This window comes from Calonectris borealis, chromosome 6 (assembly GCF_964195595.1).
Source record: "Calonectris borealis chromosome 6, bCalBor7.hap1.2, whole genome shotgun sequence".
NCBI classification, from domain to species: domain Eukaryota; kingdom Metazoa; phylum Chordata; class Aves; order Procellariiformes; family Procellariidae; genus Calonectris; species Calonectris borealis.
The window spans coordinates 24,741,891-24,756,880 of NC_134317.1; the positions used below are offsets into that span (position 1 = coordinate 24,741,891).

General features: G+C 45.9%; 1 protein-coding gene across 1 annotated transcript in view; it reads right to left on the bottom strand.

Moving 5' to 3' along the window:
* The window catches only part of WIPF1 (WAS/WASL interacting protein family member 1), a 57,918-nt gene extending 45,262 nt beyond the window's left edge, over nt 1-12,656 (bottom strand). The window contains exon 1 of the mRNA XM_075153284.1: nt 12,576-12,656. The gene's annotated coding sequence lies outside the window, so the exon portion shown is untranslated. The remainder of the gene's footprint in view (nt 1-12,575) is intronic.
* Between the last annotated feature and the right edge of the window lie 2,334 nt (nt 12,657-14,990).

Sequence of the window (14,990 nt, forward strand, 5' to 3'; positions counted from 1 at the left end):
ATACTTTATATTCAAACTTCCCATCAGCATTTGTGTACATATATATACACACACATACATATATGTACACACGAACAAAGCTAAACAAATCTACACCTTAGAAGTCATGACCTACCACAACATCCACATATTTGAAGCCACAAAACCAATATTCATTGACAAGAGCAATTTTTCATCTGACACAGGCCATACAGTTTCAAGCTGTTACTTCTGCTTAGCTTCTCTCTCCTTTACGTTCTGAATCTTCATACTGGAAAGACTGAAAACTTGTGATTAGGTGGAAAACAGAAAGGGAGCTAGCTACAAGCAGGATAATACAGGAGTATATATTGGCATGATTTCACTGGAGACAAAAGAGCCGTGCACCATTTTATAGTAGGGGCATCCTATCCAAAGCTCATGCCCTTTTACTTTTTTTTTTTTAAAGGGAAAATAAGTCCCAACCAGTGGGAACTTTAGTCCACTTCTTGCATTCTTCCTGTGGGTGATATATTCCACATCAGGAATATCTGGATGCCAAATATAGCCACAGATCGGAGTCTGTGCATACTTGCTGGGCGATTATAAAATAGAAGCAGCTTCTCTGCTGTATAATGGATGAGATATTTTATTCCTTGTTTAGGTACAAGTGCCAGCAATCCCATACTGGTTGGAACTACGTCTGAGTAAGGTGAGCAAGATCAGATCATGTGCGAGATCAGATCATGTGTTTTTCTATCATTAATATTTATTGAAAACCATATTCTCCCAAGAATAAACAGGACAAAGGGAGGCTCGGTATATGAATATGTATATCCACTGCATGCCACATTCTCATTTAATTATCTATGCAATTACTATGAATTAGGGGAGCAGTAGTTAAAAAAGTAACAGGGAATTGCAGGGTCCATGAAAAGCATCCAGATAACAGCCTTGGAGACTGAAGGTCTCTGTTTCCTTAGACAGAGAAAAATTCATCCCTGTTGAGAGATCCTACGTCTCACTCACATGTGAGGGGTAGCTTCATGGGACACATCCAAGCGAGTCTGCTCACACCACTATGCCCAGTGTTGGCCCCCGGTCTGAAAGGACCACTCGTTAGCCATCAGGGAACAGTTTCAATCCTTGTTCACAATCTGACTACTTTGTGATGGCTTTCAGCGTGGAAGTCATTCAACGCCATTTTGAGCAGGAACTTTTGTCTTGCAGACCTAGGATTACTGGCTCATTGCACTTAGACTACACTAAACCTGATAGAAAGCAATGTTTAGTCACAGCTCACCTGGATTAGAGATAAACTGCTGATCTAGAAATAAAATGCCCTATACTGCCAATCATCAAAACTTGGTTCCATCAACTGCTGAAACTGAGTCAGTTTTCAGGAGACTGCACTCACAGGACATAAAGCAACACCTCTACCTCAAAAGGGCACGGGGACACCCTGTTGTCCCCCCAGCTAGAAAAATAAAAGGAGCTGGGCTTCTGCTGTTTTGGCTATGCAAGTTCCCATAACACGCTTGGGAATTGGCAATCAGGATAAGCCCCCAAATGTGCAGGTTGAGATTGGGAGTGGAGGCAGTAGTATGATATTCTGGCTCAAAACAGCTTGGCACCAGGTCTCCCTCACTAGCAGAAGTTCCACAAGAATATAACTGAACTTGTAATCATCTGTCTGTATCCCACTCTGCATGCATTTTGTTTCTTCTTTCCTCTCCCAATAGCAAAAGGCCAGGTACTCCGTAAACAGAATAATTAAATTTATAGCTAAGTATATGGCTTATGGCTCTGAGGGTGTTACCTATGCAGAACAGAAAGCCCCGGCTCTGTTTATTCTGAAGCATGGCTATCTGAAAAGTTGCTGCTAACAGAGCAGAAATGCCTTACAGTCCAATCTCCAGACTATTCAGCAAAGCTGGCTGGCTCCCCTGCGAGGCTGCGCCGTGGCAGTGACCTAAGAGAACAGTGCAGAGGAAAGCAGCAGGGGCCTTCTAAAACCCTCCTGCTTGGCTTGAAAAATTACAGCTACCCCAGAGTAAGGGGGAGACTACAGCATGGGCCCCTTGGGGGAGATAAGAAGATTAGTCGCGGGCATTTCGGTAGAGCCCAATGCTTCCAGTTGGTCTGTGGGCCACGTCCCAGCAGAGCCAGCACATCCCAGCACGGTCCCTCACGGAGGATGAATCGCGAGCTGATACTCCCCGGCTCTCGTGGGCAGCGCCTCGAAGCATCCCCACGCGCTGCGGGAGTCTAAAGGTGTTTCTTCACCCGCTTCCTTGTCGCTATGCGCTGCCAGCAGGGGCTCAGCTACACCAGCTGTGATGCAGGCTGTTTATACCTACTTGAGGTTTCATCATGTTAATAGTTCGGATTTAAGTAAACTTTGTGACATATTTAACTTTGGGCTTTTTGCTGCTAAATGGGACAAGGACTGTTCTCTCAACTTCTAATGCCAGAGCCAGCACCTTGCATTTTGAAGGTTTTGAAGACCTTTGATTGTCCATGAGGCTATTTCCATAACTATATCCCTAAGAACTATTTTTAAAAATCCCTTATTTTATACTTGCCTTTATACCAGACAGGATTCCTTAGTGACAGGGTCTGAGATCCTGCATTGATGGACATTACAGAAAATGACAGTGATACCAGGGGTCACGTGCTCCGTTGGGAAATGAAGAAACCAGGACCTGAACATGCCAGAGTTAAATACAGAGAAGTGAGGCTGCAATTTGTGACAATTTCACTGGACAGAACTGAGGTTTATTGCACCAAACATGACTGTAGATACTCTGGATTTTTTCCTCCCCAGGACAGTCACATCACAGCGACCCTCCAAAACTTTAGAAGAAAGATGTCAAGGGCACTGGAGCTTTAGAGAAGAAGAAAGAGTGATCCTACCTTCAGGATGGTGATTTCCAAAAATAACCAGCAGCGTCCACCAGAGAACAGAGGGAGCACCTCCAGAAACCTAATGGAAAACCGCCCAGAGGAAAGCCCTGGGAAACGCTATCCTGACCTTGCCTGGAGCAATCCTGCTCCACTGCTCTCTTCTCAGCACTGATCCCCCACAGCAACCTTACCTTACATCAAGGGCAGGACTGGACCCAGGGTTGCACCTACCAGCCCTTTTGCTAGCCCAGAGTGATTTTTTTTTTTGGTGTGTGTCTCTGTTCTCACTTCCTAGGGCATAAAGTCATGTCTAGCTAAGAAATGGCAGTGGGACACTTCCTTATCTCTAGATAAAGGGAAGAAGGTAAAAATATCCTTTTTTTTTTTTTTTTTTTTTTTTTTTTACTTTCCCTTCTTGCAGGGTTTTTCCATTCTATTTTCATTTGCTTCTGTCCATCCCTCACAGCAGATGGCCTGGAGCAAAGACCTTGGAAGCTGTAAATGCTGTGGTATTATATACCATGTGGTATCATTACCATGGTTTCTTTAATGCCTCATCAGTCTCGCTGATTAGTGAGTGGATGGTGAACAAACATATTTGTGAGAAGAATAAAAGCTTTCAGTCTAAGCAAAAAAGAGCAGTCATATACCACTCTTACTGTAAACAACTATAAACTCCATTATTCCTCCTAAGAGGAAACTTTCTTGGGGAACTTTTAAAGTAACACAAACCAGAAGACAACAACGACAGTTCTTTCCCTTAGAAGCACAAAATCCCTCAGTGTTCTCATTTAAGTACTGCACATGATGACATCCAACTGGGTTTTACCCTGCAATTCACTCGCATTATCAGGGATGTTCTGCTAAACAACTGGCACTTTTTAGATGAATAAAGAGGGAACTTGTCCAGTCATCTCAAGCTGTTTGTCAGTTATGGAACACTTCATTTTCTAGTTCCCTATAGCAGCTCAAGTTAATTTGTCTTCCTCTTGACTCCAGTCAGCATGCACACTTTTTTAAGGACGCACAAATGAAAAAAGAAAAAGCTATAATAAAACTTGGAGACACTGATCCTGCAGAGAGCTGCTAGGAAGAGGATAACCAATAAGTGAGGAAATAAATATTGCTCTGGTTCCACTTAAGGGGACAAGTATAAGTATGCAGCAACTCTTCAGAGTAAGATGCTTCACTTTGAAAAGCACCATCTTATTTGAAATTAAAACTAAACAAGACAAGAACATGAGTTGTTCATTTACACCCAAGGGACACTAGTAAATTCAATTAAGAATGATATTCAAAGTAAGTTGTGCCATGAAACAAGTTTTCTGTCCCTCCCTAAGCCACCTATTCAGATCAAATGCAGAACTTGTACTTGAAAATACAGTAGGAAGGTCCAAGGGAGAATAATTTCCTTGTGATTTGTTGTTGCCTAGTATTAAAACAAGGTTTTGGGGCTGTCTGCTGCCGTTTGAGAGTTTCAGGTTCTAAGATGGCACCAGAACTATTGATTGGAAAAGTTGTACTTTTAGGGAATATCTTTCTCTCCGTTTCAAAGTAGTTTTAGTCTGAAGTGGTTTGAAAGTGCAACCTGCAGAAAGGAGTGATGATATACTGGTAGGTGTTGCCTCTGTGGCCTCAGATGAACAGTATTCTCTCTAAAACTGAAATAGTCATACTTGCACACCTTCCTTACCATCACATTGCCATTATTTGATTTTTCATTTCATCCCATTGGAATAGCAAATGTATTCTACTGGTCATTGGTCAAATGCATTCCCTATCTCAAAGGTCTTAAAATCAAAGACAAGACACATGACCATATGAAAAAACAAGAAGGAGCACCTGACCAAATAGAGATACATATAAAGAGATCAATACATTGAGTCATACAAACTCACTTATGTGCATGAGCATGTGGTTTCTTTAATTGCAACATATGCGACACACAGCACCCTTTATGGTTTACATTTAATACTTCCTTTAAAAACTGTTTTCAGTAGCTTCAAATGTGAAAGTAAGAATGAAAATTCTATTTTGCATTTCCATGCCAGAAAAAAAACTTTTGGAAATATGTTAGGCAAAGTGGGTCAGTCAATGTTGGGTAAACCAGGACATGAGGAGAGCAGTGACCGACGTGATGGCCATGGGAGGACTGATGAGTTGGAGTAAATTAGAGAGAGGACTGTAGAGCTTAGTACTGCATGGATGATGCTGTCCCTGTTTGCCAAACTGCAATCCAAATTGATCTAAAAGGGTATCAAAGTAGCATTGTTGAATTACTAGCTGAGGAACACTTTCTCAGGTAGGAGGTAAGAGGTAGAACAAGCAATCCTGCCCTTCCACACCTCCCCCCGCCCCAATATTTTTCATCATCCATGTCTTTCTATTAAAAAGCTACCTAGCTGTTGAACTGGTAACAAAACCTATCCTGTTTAGGCTACTCATAAAAGGAAGGTTCCCGATCCATGCCACCCTCTTACATCTCTGGAGTGCTACCTCAGCAGCTGGAGCTTGCAAGCTTCCAAGCACCTATATCTTTCATCAGGGACCAGGGTAATTTGAGGGCGGCTATAAGGTACCCACCATTTTCAGAGCCTGCCGGTGAGGTGAGCTAATGAGGCACCGTTTGTTGTTCCCAGCAGAAATAGCAGAGATACCACTGATCTAGGGCAGCAGCTCTCAAACTTAACTGTTCACATCACTGCTTTTAAAAAAAGAAAAAAGGAGAGAAAAGAGTTGGGGGAAAAAAATGGAAGCTCAGGCAAACTCCTCTTTCACTTCTTGAAAAAGGGGCCAGGGCACAGCTCTGAGCCACTGGGTGCACAGACTGGCCTGGAGGGACACCGTATCTGCTGGAATTCATTTTACCTTCTTAATTCCCAAGAAGAAGTATTTTAAGGATCATATTTTGCACATTTGATAACACTGCACTCACCCTTTCACAGTCTCTTGCCTATGGAGATCTTTAAACTAGCAGAAGAGAAGACAAGACAAAAAAATAACCTGAAAACAAAACCAGAGCCTGGATCAGAAAATTCATTACATACTCTATGATTTAATACTCAGAACTACAGGAGATTAAGTTTTATATACCCTCAAGGTTCAGTGGGAAGAAACTCATGCTGCTAACCAAATCCTGCGGTGTGCGGAGCCAGTGTTATAAACCTGGGGGCAGAGTCTGGACCTGCCAGCCGTGGGCTGTCCGTGCCAGCACGCTCTCATGTGTGCTGCAGGTATTTCCCTTGCCAAGAAATCTCAAGCTCTCAGCTCTACGTGTCCCACTGTAAAGACGCCTTTTTTAACATTTAAGAGAGTTTGTTGTATTCAGCCATATCACTGAGCATGGCTAATTTGGGATCCGTTCACAAGCACTCACACTTGTCTTGCTTCCACTGCAGCCAGGCATAGCACCCATACCTATCTTCCAAGCAAAGCTGCCCAGACAATTCAGCTTTCTGTAGCTGGCAGGCTCAGCTGTTACAGGGCCTTACTCTGACACACAGCTCTCTTCACAGAACAGCAATGCACATGTATAATTGGACAACAGGTTGTGGCGACAATAAAATAACACATTATCCTGCCTGATTTCTATGACTTAAAGGATTTCCCAACTTTCCATGCCTGCTGATGCCCTCTTCATATTTAGATACTCATGTCAAGTGAGTTACAAAACCGGTCTGTTATTGTGGTGCATAAGTGATGGACAGATCTGCTGAATGATGCAAGGCTCCACTGACTTTTAGTTATGCTTATGTAACTCCATAGTGTCACAGCTGCTAATAATTAGCAGATGACCTGCATAAGTGCTAGACAAAAAAGAGATGGGAAAGGAGAATCCTGCTTCATTACTTCAAAAACAAGCTACCAAAACAAGAGTAGTGATTTTTTTTTTTTTAATCTGCCATGGTTTTCTTTTTCTCCTCTCAACAGAATTCAAACAAACACAGCGTAACGAATTCAGCATAACTTATAACTGAAGATCTGAATGGTGCCTTGTTCATAGCATTTGGATTTGAAACACAGATGCAGTTAACTCACAGCTTAACTCCTTCCATGGTACTCTTTAAAATGCTGATCTGTGTTCTTCTCAGCTTCCAGATTTTAAAGTTTTCTTCAAGTGATTTTTATTTTTTTAAACAGAGAGAGATTCAAACTTGGATTCAGTGTACAGCTTCCTCTGCTTTTTTCCTCTCTTAAAAATAAGAGATTAATTGTTATGCAGCAAACTGGGAATAACATCACTTTCTAAAAATTTCCTTTGCAGCTCTTGTCTTTATTTCACCAAATTCTTTTCCAGATCTGATGTTCTCACTGTTTCCTGAAAAAGTCAATGCAATAAACTGTTCTTTAATACTAAGAAAACTTACAAATATGACAGATAAAGCAAAAAAAAAAAAAACAGAAAATGATCTTTCGGAGGGTAAAAGTAGTGTCTGTTGCCAAGTGATCTGAAAGTAGAGTAGGGAAAGGATATGGTTTTATGTTTAAAGACAACATCTTTTAGCTACTTAAGGCACTAGTCTGCCAGTCAGGAGATTTATGATCCTCTCCCAGCACTATTACTGACCTGCTGCTATGAGACTTTGGGCAAAGTCACTTCCCCACACTATGCTTCTCTATGCAGTCCAATTTTTGAAGTCTTTATTCAGACTTCTCAAGGCCATTTTTGGATGTTTTGAGAGCACTTTTATTCCCAGATGTTCTGGGGACAGACAAAAGCAGCCATGCTTATCCAGTAATGCAGAAACATAGCATACAGCCAGCTGGAAGGAACCACTGGATCTCATCTAGTTCAGAGCAGGACTAACCTGGCTTAAAGCAGATTGCTTGGGCCTTGTCCAGTCCAGTTTTTAGACCATCTCCAAGGACAGAGGCTCCACACTCTCTGGACAACCAGTTTCAGTGGTTAGCCACCCTCACCACTGAGGACCTTACTGGCAATTTTCATAGGAATCAGTACAAGGAGCTGAGGAATGCAATTTCTTCTTAGGGCTCACTTCTGGTCCTGTTAAGTCAGGGTCCAGGAAAATTCAGAGAGAAGCCTGCTCCACGCTGCCTGCTCTTCATGGCAAGGGGATGTCAGCACTCAAGCACAGCATTTACCAAAAATATTAAAGAGAGGGAGGAAGACGGAATCACCCCACTTCCTGAAGTTATCACAAGAGAAACATGCACAAGCTATTTTGGGCTTGCTGAAGCTGCTGAGAGCATTTATTTTAACCTCTGTATTACTTCCCATTAAAGAATATCCCATAGTTTCTTCAGCAGGAGATATGTACTCAAGTTTAGCTCAAACGAGAAGGAGAGCCCTCTCATGAAAACATGCACTGGAGGAGAGGAGGGGCTTTCACATGAACTTAGTCCTGGGAAAGAAATGGCACGAGCTGCACACATACACACACTGAGGAGATTAAAGATGAGGGGTGCCACATAAACAGCTTAAATCTTAGGAACTTTTGCTTCTGCAACATTAGTAGCTTAAGGAGTTACAAAATTGTACCTTTTAACTTCAAAGTGTACTTATGTGTAATTGGAACCAATTGTAGAAGAACACAAACGAGGTTACAGCAGAGCTAAGTGTTACAAAACAGACTCTTGAACTACTCCTTGTGCTTCCCGTTTATCTCCTTCCAGGAATAAGGAAAAACTTTCTGTTCTGAACTCCTTTGATCTCTCAGATTTAGATGAAACTGCTCCCTCACCACTTGCATCTCCAGCCTTAGAGACACTCTTCACCGATCTTTGGAACCGAGCTGGATGAGGCCCAAGGACAGCTGCTCTTTCAGACCCGTGTGCCTGCAAGGCTGAAGAGCGGCTGCACTATGTTTCAGAGCCCTGATGTTCAGGGTTATCTCCACTGAAAAAAATAATCTTTACACAATTCAGATTTCACTTACAACTCAGCAGCGGTGGCATAGTGCTTGCAGAGAATCACAACAGAGTACTAACGTAGTAAACAGTTCATTGATTTCCTTCCCCTTCCTCTTCTTCAGATACCTAGACATATGCATACATGTAGCTGGTGCTACACGAGAGCATTACACTGCTATCATACTGGTCACCACAAGCATCCGAAATATTTTAAACGAAACCTTCTACTAAAGTACAATTCTAGACATCTTTATTTAATTTAGTTTTTAATAATCCCTTTTCTGGGTTATTTGCCAACTAACAGTTCAGCAGTTATTATTGAATAGCAGGCAGATTTTCACGTATATCTCTGAAGTAAGGAGCTAAACAACAAGTAGGTGTTAACTGCACACCCAATGGCACACAGAACAGACAGTTGCCTTGAAGATTTGTGGCCACTTCCAGTATCCTCATCTTCGGGACTACCAAGATCTGTTCCACCAACCCAAAACTTAACTATCTCTTCATGTAAAGAACGCTCTCCCCACCCCTACTCAAATACAGCTAGCACCATGGATTTTGAACCAAGATACTCGACAGTTCCTTTTTATAACAGATCCAACAGACCAAGTCTTAGAGTGCACCACATGACGAAAAGGAGAAAGTGTCTGCATTAGAGCCAAGAATAAGAGAAGTCAGCAGAAAGAACACAAACGCATTTAATTAGATTTGAATTTTGATAACACTTCATTGTTGTGAAGAAGCCACAATTAAGATATGTGTACCTTGGCAAAAGCACAAACTTTAAAGAAATCCTCCCCTCTCCATTGCATCACTATTTCTCATGGTTTCTATACATAAGTCCATTATCCAGATGGAGATTCAATGTAATTAAAAGCACAGAACATTTCTAAAGACTGCTGCATAAAGACATTTTACTAAGTTGTATATATACACCAAGAACAATGTATCTGCCTCCAAAGGAAACCTACGAATTCCTGTCCTCATGTCACATTTGTCAACACCAACATACACTCTTTTCTCCCTCCAGGAAAGCTTGGTGTTTATACAAGCAAGGCAGAAAACTAATAGCTGTTAGAACTTTATGCACTGTAGGTAATGGAGAGCAACACAGTTGCGTGTTCCCTTCGCAAAGAGATTAGCATTGCTCGTGCTCCTCAGCGGTCTCTCCACTGAAGAGGGTCTGGAGATCATCAGATGTAAAGGTCATACCTGTTGTCACAGCTGGGAAATTGCTCCTTCTATAGCTAATACCTTTTCCTAGATGCACACTTTCAATTCTGACTCTACTGCATGCGTAAAAGCACTGAAGCCCTGATGCAATTTTGTGATAACTCTGGCTTTCTCTTTACAAAAAAAAAAAAAAAAAGAGACAGGTCTAATAGTCTTGCAGCAATGCAGCCCCCAAAGACAGCATCTTGTTACCTGATGCCGTTCAGAGAGTAATGTAATGCTGTAGAAAGTTAAAAGTGTAATTTCAGTAGAAATACTAAGGCAGCAGCGGAAGTTAAGACACAGCTAGAGAGCCTCAATTGTTCTAATTCCCATTTGCTGGGGTAAGTGAGCTCAAAGCAGGAGGCAGGGGAGAGGCAGCACAGGGCTGATAGGGGACTTTTGTACAGACAGAGGGAATAGCTGCTCCTCCTCCCCTCTCTCCTTTTCCAGAGATTTTTGACCCAGATTGCTGAACCTTTCAGCAATTGCTGAACCTTTCAGCAATTCAGTTTACAGCACAACCCCATGGATAACTGGGAGAGGCTGAATGAGCTGCAGCACAGGGGGAAGAACAGGTGAGCAGCAATAAGAGAGGGGTGCAGGGGACAGGAGTGGAGGCAGAAATCCCTAAGCTGCCAAGGGCAATGCATAGAGTAACCGCAGCTTCCAGGGCACAGCCCCTGCCCCGAAGAGCTCGCACTCCAGTCAAAGCCAACCACAGGAACTGGCGTGCTTCTCGCTTCACATTCCTCGGAAACTTGCCTTAACCAACTATGGAAATAATCATTCCGTGTACAACATGGAGAACTGCACATTTGACAGGCAGATGCTAAGGGCAACGTCCTGCTCAGCTTGAGGTCAGAGGATGCTGAAGAGCCTAGAAGAGTGAGGCAGAATGACACACATAATACTTGAGGAATGAAAAGCAGCGCTTTCCGGAGGAACAATAACAGGGACTCAAGAGATACAGTCTCATATTTTTAGGATATTTGCTCTTGCCCTAGCCAAACAGATCTTTAAACAACACTTGTGCACATATAAAAAGCTTTTCCTCTCCATTTGTAGCTTTCCTCTGTCCCCCCCTTCAATTCTCTCTCATACTCTCTTCCTGAATCTCCCTTTCTGCATCTGTCTTCCCCTCACGTGCTCCCGCTGCACGGAGGGATGAAGCGCTCTGGAACAGCTGTATTTCCTCCTCGCATGCTCCTTCCCCTCGCCCGCTCCGGCAGAGGGGAAAGTACACGCCAGCTCAGCCTGCCTCGTGCTTCACAGCACTCGGAAAGGTGCGCTGCCAGAGCGGGCCCCTCCACGGCAGCACTGCCATCCCTCCTGCCTTTATTGAAGGCAAGGCTCCCAGGCGGGGCACGCTGTGGGTAACGTGCAGAGGCCAAACAGGCTCCGAGAGGACCTCTTCTTTTTCACATGGCCTCTTGGGCGTCTGCACTGTGCTCCCAAATTGGGCTTGGAGGAGCTAACGGACAGAAGAAAGAGAGGGAAAAGTAGAAAGAGAGTGAAAACGGGTGTGAACAAGGAGCAAAACACTGCCCGTCAGAGGTCAAGACAACTGAGAACAGCTGCTTATTACAGCCGTCTCTTTGAGAAAGCACTTCAAGAATAAAAAAGCCATTTAGAAGTACTTCACGGTGGGTTCCCGAACAAGCACACCTTAGTGCCAGAGACAAGTGCTGTATCACTTTTGTTTTAAATGAGAGGCCTGAGCAGGGCACGTGGCAGCAGCTGAAGAACACCTACTCTCAGAGAAGGGGTATAGTCCTGCACTGCAGAAGGTGTTTATTAAAAGATGAAGCGCAGCCATTAGAGTAGCAGAGGCAAACAAAGGGGAAGACAAGCTAAAACTCTAAGACTGTTTACTTTAGGTTCCCAAACTTGACTCCTTTGAAAAGCCCCCAAGAGCCCGCTCAGAGGGCAGAGACCTGCTTCGGTTGCCTCCACCATAAAGCCTAACTACAAGGTTCACCTCAACAATTGCTGCAGATGAAAGCACTTAAGGGAGGAAGGCTGCAACACAAACACCTGCGTGAACGAGCGACCATAATGGCGCCTTGCTTGGGTGCCACACATGTGGGCAGCGGTGTGTGCCACAGCCCCAGCGTGGCTCTCCCCACCCTGCCATGCCAGCTGGGATTTCACAGCCTTGGCTGTACCACAGCAGGGATGGACACGGATGCCGCCAGCCACCTCCTTGGAGGTCCGGGGAGAGGCACGGTCTGAGCTGCCAAGAGGGACCAGGGGCTGCGTCCAGAGGCCAACGCCATTCTCCATCCCGGGCACGCATCCAACCCCGGGGAAAGCGGGAAAGCGAGGGGGAAGCAGGGAGGGAGTACGGCTTCGGAAGGCAGGAGGAGCGCGTCCCAGCCCGAGACAGAGCAGTCTGGAAGAAAGAGAAAGAGAAAACAGGCACGAAGCGAGACTCGGCTGCCGGGGCAGGGGCCGCCCCGACCCTTGTACCCGCAGGGCGCTGGCCCCGGGGGGTGCCGAGCCGCCCCAGCGCCGCCGCCGGTGGGGCCCTGCCCACCCCGCACAGACCCCGCGCCCCGCCGGGAGCGGGAAGCGAAGCCCCGTCCGCCTCCCCCCCGGGCGCCGCCGGCCCCGCGCCCCCTTACCGCGCTCCGGGCGGGCTAGGCGGCGGGAGGGGACGGCAGCTCCCGCCGGCGCTGCAGCCGCTGCGGCGGCCGGGACATGTTGGGCCGGGCGGCTATTTATAGCGGCAGGAAGCGGCGCGGCGCGGCTCTGGGGCGCCGCTCCCCCGCCGCCGCGCCGCCGCACATGCCCCGGCCCCGCCGAGCGGGGGGCGGGCGGGGGCGCTGCCGGCCGGCCCGGCGGTGGGTAGGTGGGTGTCCGCCCCGCCTCCCCCGCCTCCCGGGGTCGTCGCGCCCGGCTGGCAGGCCCGGCCCGGCCGGCGCGGGGTGGTCCTTCCCAGGCGGCGTGGGGGTGCCGGTGAAGGCCGTGCCCCCCGCCCGTACCTGCGGTCCTTCTGTCCCAGGTGTTCAGTGGAAGTTAAAACCAGTCAGCGTTAACGAGATAACCACCTTACAGGGAAAGGTTTTCAGGTCCCCGGGTGCTAACGACCTGAACTGTGAATGTTGGTAGTTTTTCCAGGGATTCATCCTGTTCACCATCGGTTCCCTGGCTGTACCCATTACCTGCACCGGCAGCCCCGCTTGCTGTAACCTCTTGGCCCCCGTTGCACCCCCTGGCAGGCAGTGCCGGCGGAAGAGGTGCGCTGCGCCCTCCCGCTCCTGCTCAGCACGGTCCCGGCCGTCTGGGAAAGCCGCAAGCCCCAAAGGCCGTTAAGCAGGGTCTCCTCTCCCCCCGGCTCCCGATGCGCTATTTGTCCACAGAGCTGTCAACACGCTTCATTTTCCCTACCTGCTTCTAATGGCCTTGATAGGGGAGCAGGAGAGGAGTCGTGGAGCTTGGGGAATGGCAAGGCAGCAGGCAGAGACACACACGGTGGAGTAGAAGCGTAATTAAACAGTGGGAAAGAGGTACTTGCTTTTTCCCTTTTAAGGTTTGCAGTATGCAGAGGTGTGGAAAGGTCAATTACCCCTCTCTACATGATGCCCCAAAAGACATTTGTGTTTCTTACCTCAATTAACTCACGCAGAGATTGCCTTGCCAGACAAGCAATAGATTCTGCTTCCTTTTCTGTCTCAGCTTGACTAAGTTTTCTAGAAACAAAACTTCTGTTAATGTTTTTGGTCCAGCACTGAGGTCTTGAATGGAAAAATGTCCAAATTATATGAAAGGGAGTAGCTTGGGCAGATAGGAGCAAGGTTTGAAGGGCGAGAACTGTGTCCTGAGTGCCTATGTGAGCCAACACATTGATCCCGCGTGCTTTTGTCGCTTCAGGATTTCACATTTTGGAGGTATTTGGATGTTTTTTGTTTACTCCATGCATGACGTGGTCCAGCTGAGCAGCTGCATAACACTGTTGTCTAAAATATATGAATGTTAGGGACAGGTGTCCTGAAGAACTTAAATATGTTCTTGATTCCTTTGTAGCAACATGTCCCAGCAAGGTCAAAGACTGAGTAACCTGTGTGCTGAGCTAACCTGAGCTAACAATTTACTTTCATGTTTTGACCAGGAGATGACCATTTGCCCAAAGACAGCATTACGGTGAGACATGCTGCCTTAAGAGCAATGGCATTACTGATTTGCCTTCAGTGTAAGGTTTCAAACCTTGCCAGGCTTTCATGTAGGTAATTTCTCTGTTTCTGTGTCATTGCATGCTTGGAGCATTACAAGATGGACACAAAAACATGTTAAACTTTTTCTCTCTACCCTCTCCTGACCCATGCACGCAACCTAGATTAGCTTGCAAGCAAAAATTATGGAGCTCACAAATGGAAAAACTGCAGGTACTCTGTGTTTACTGCCTTTACAGACCTAAAGCTCCCTAAAGAGGGTCACAAATCCACATGAGGCTCCTAAGCACAGCATACCGCATTTGGGTCATTGGGTAGCTGAAATGTCATGTAGAGGCAAACAGCTTCCTCTTGTCTACGTACTGGGGAAATACCATGTGGTGTGTTTTATTTCAGGCTCCATATGGGATAAATAGAAAACACTGATACAGATCTGCTTGGCTGTTAGAAGTTGGGAAGATGTGCTGCGATGGGGGATCTGTGCTGGGATGACGGGAAACGGTGACAACCCTTGCTAGGAAAGAGTTCTCCCTTTATGGTGAATCCACCAAGTGCCCATCACCACTGCGCTGCAGTAGCCTACAAACTCCTTTGGGCTGTTGCCTGCTGGTCAGTCTGGCCTGTCTCATGGTAACAAGTGAAATTGTCCTGTCCTTGTTGTAGATAACCCACCTACAGCCGACGGCACTCAGCAGGGCTCGCGCAATGAGCATGGAAATGGTTGTTAGCAGGTTGGCTGTTTTCCATAGCTCTGCCAGTCTTTTATACTTTATTAGGGACTGAAGCACAATTGTTTTAGAGACTCTTTTGCAAAGCAGTGCGTGATCACCCTGTCTGTGGTGGGGACTTGATTTCCAGAAAGGGAGA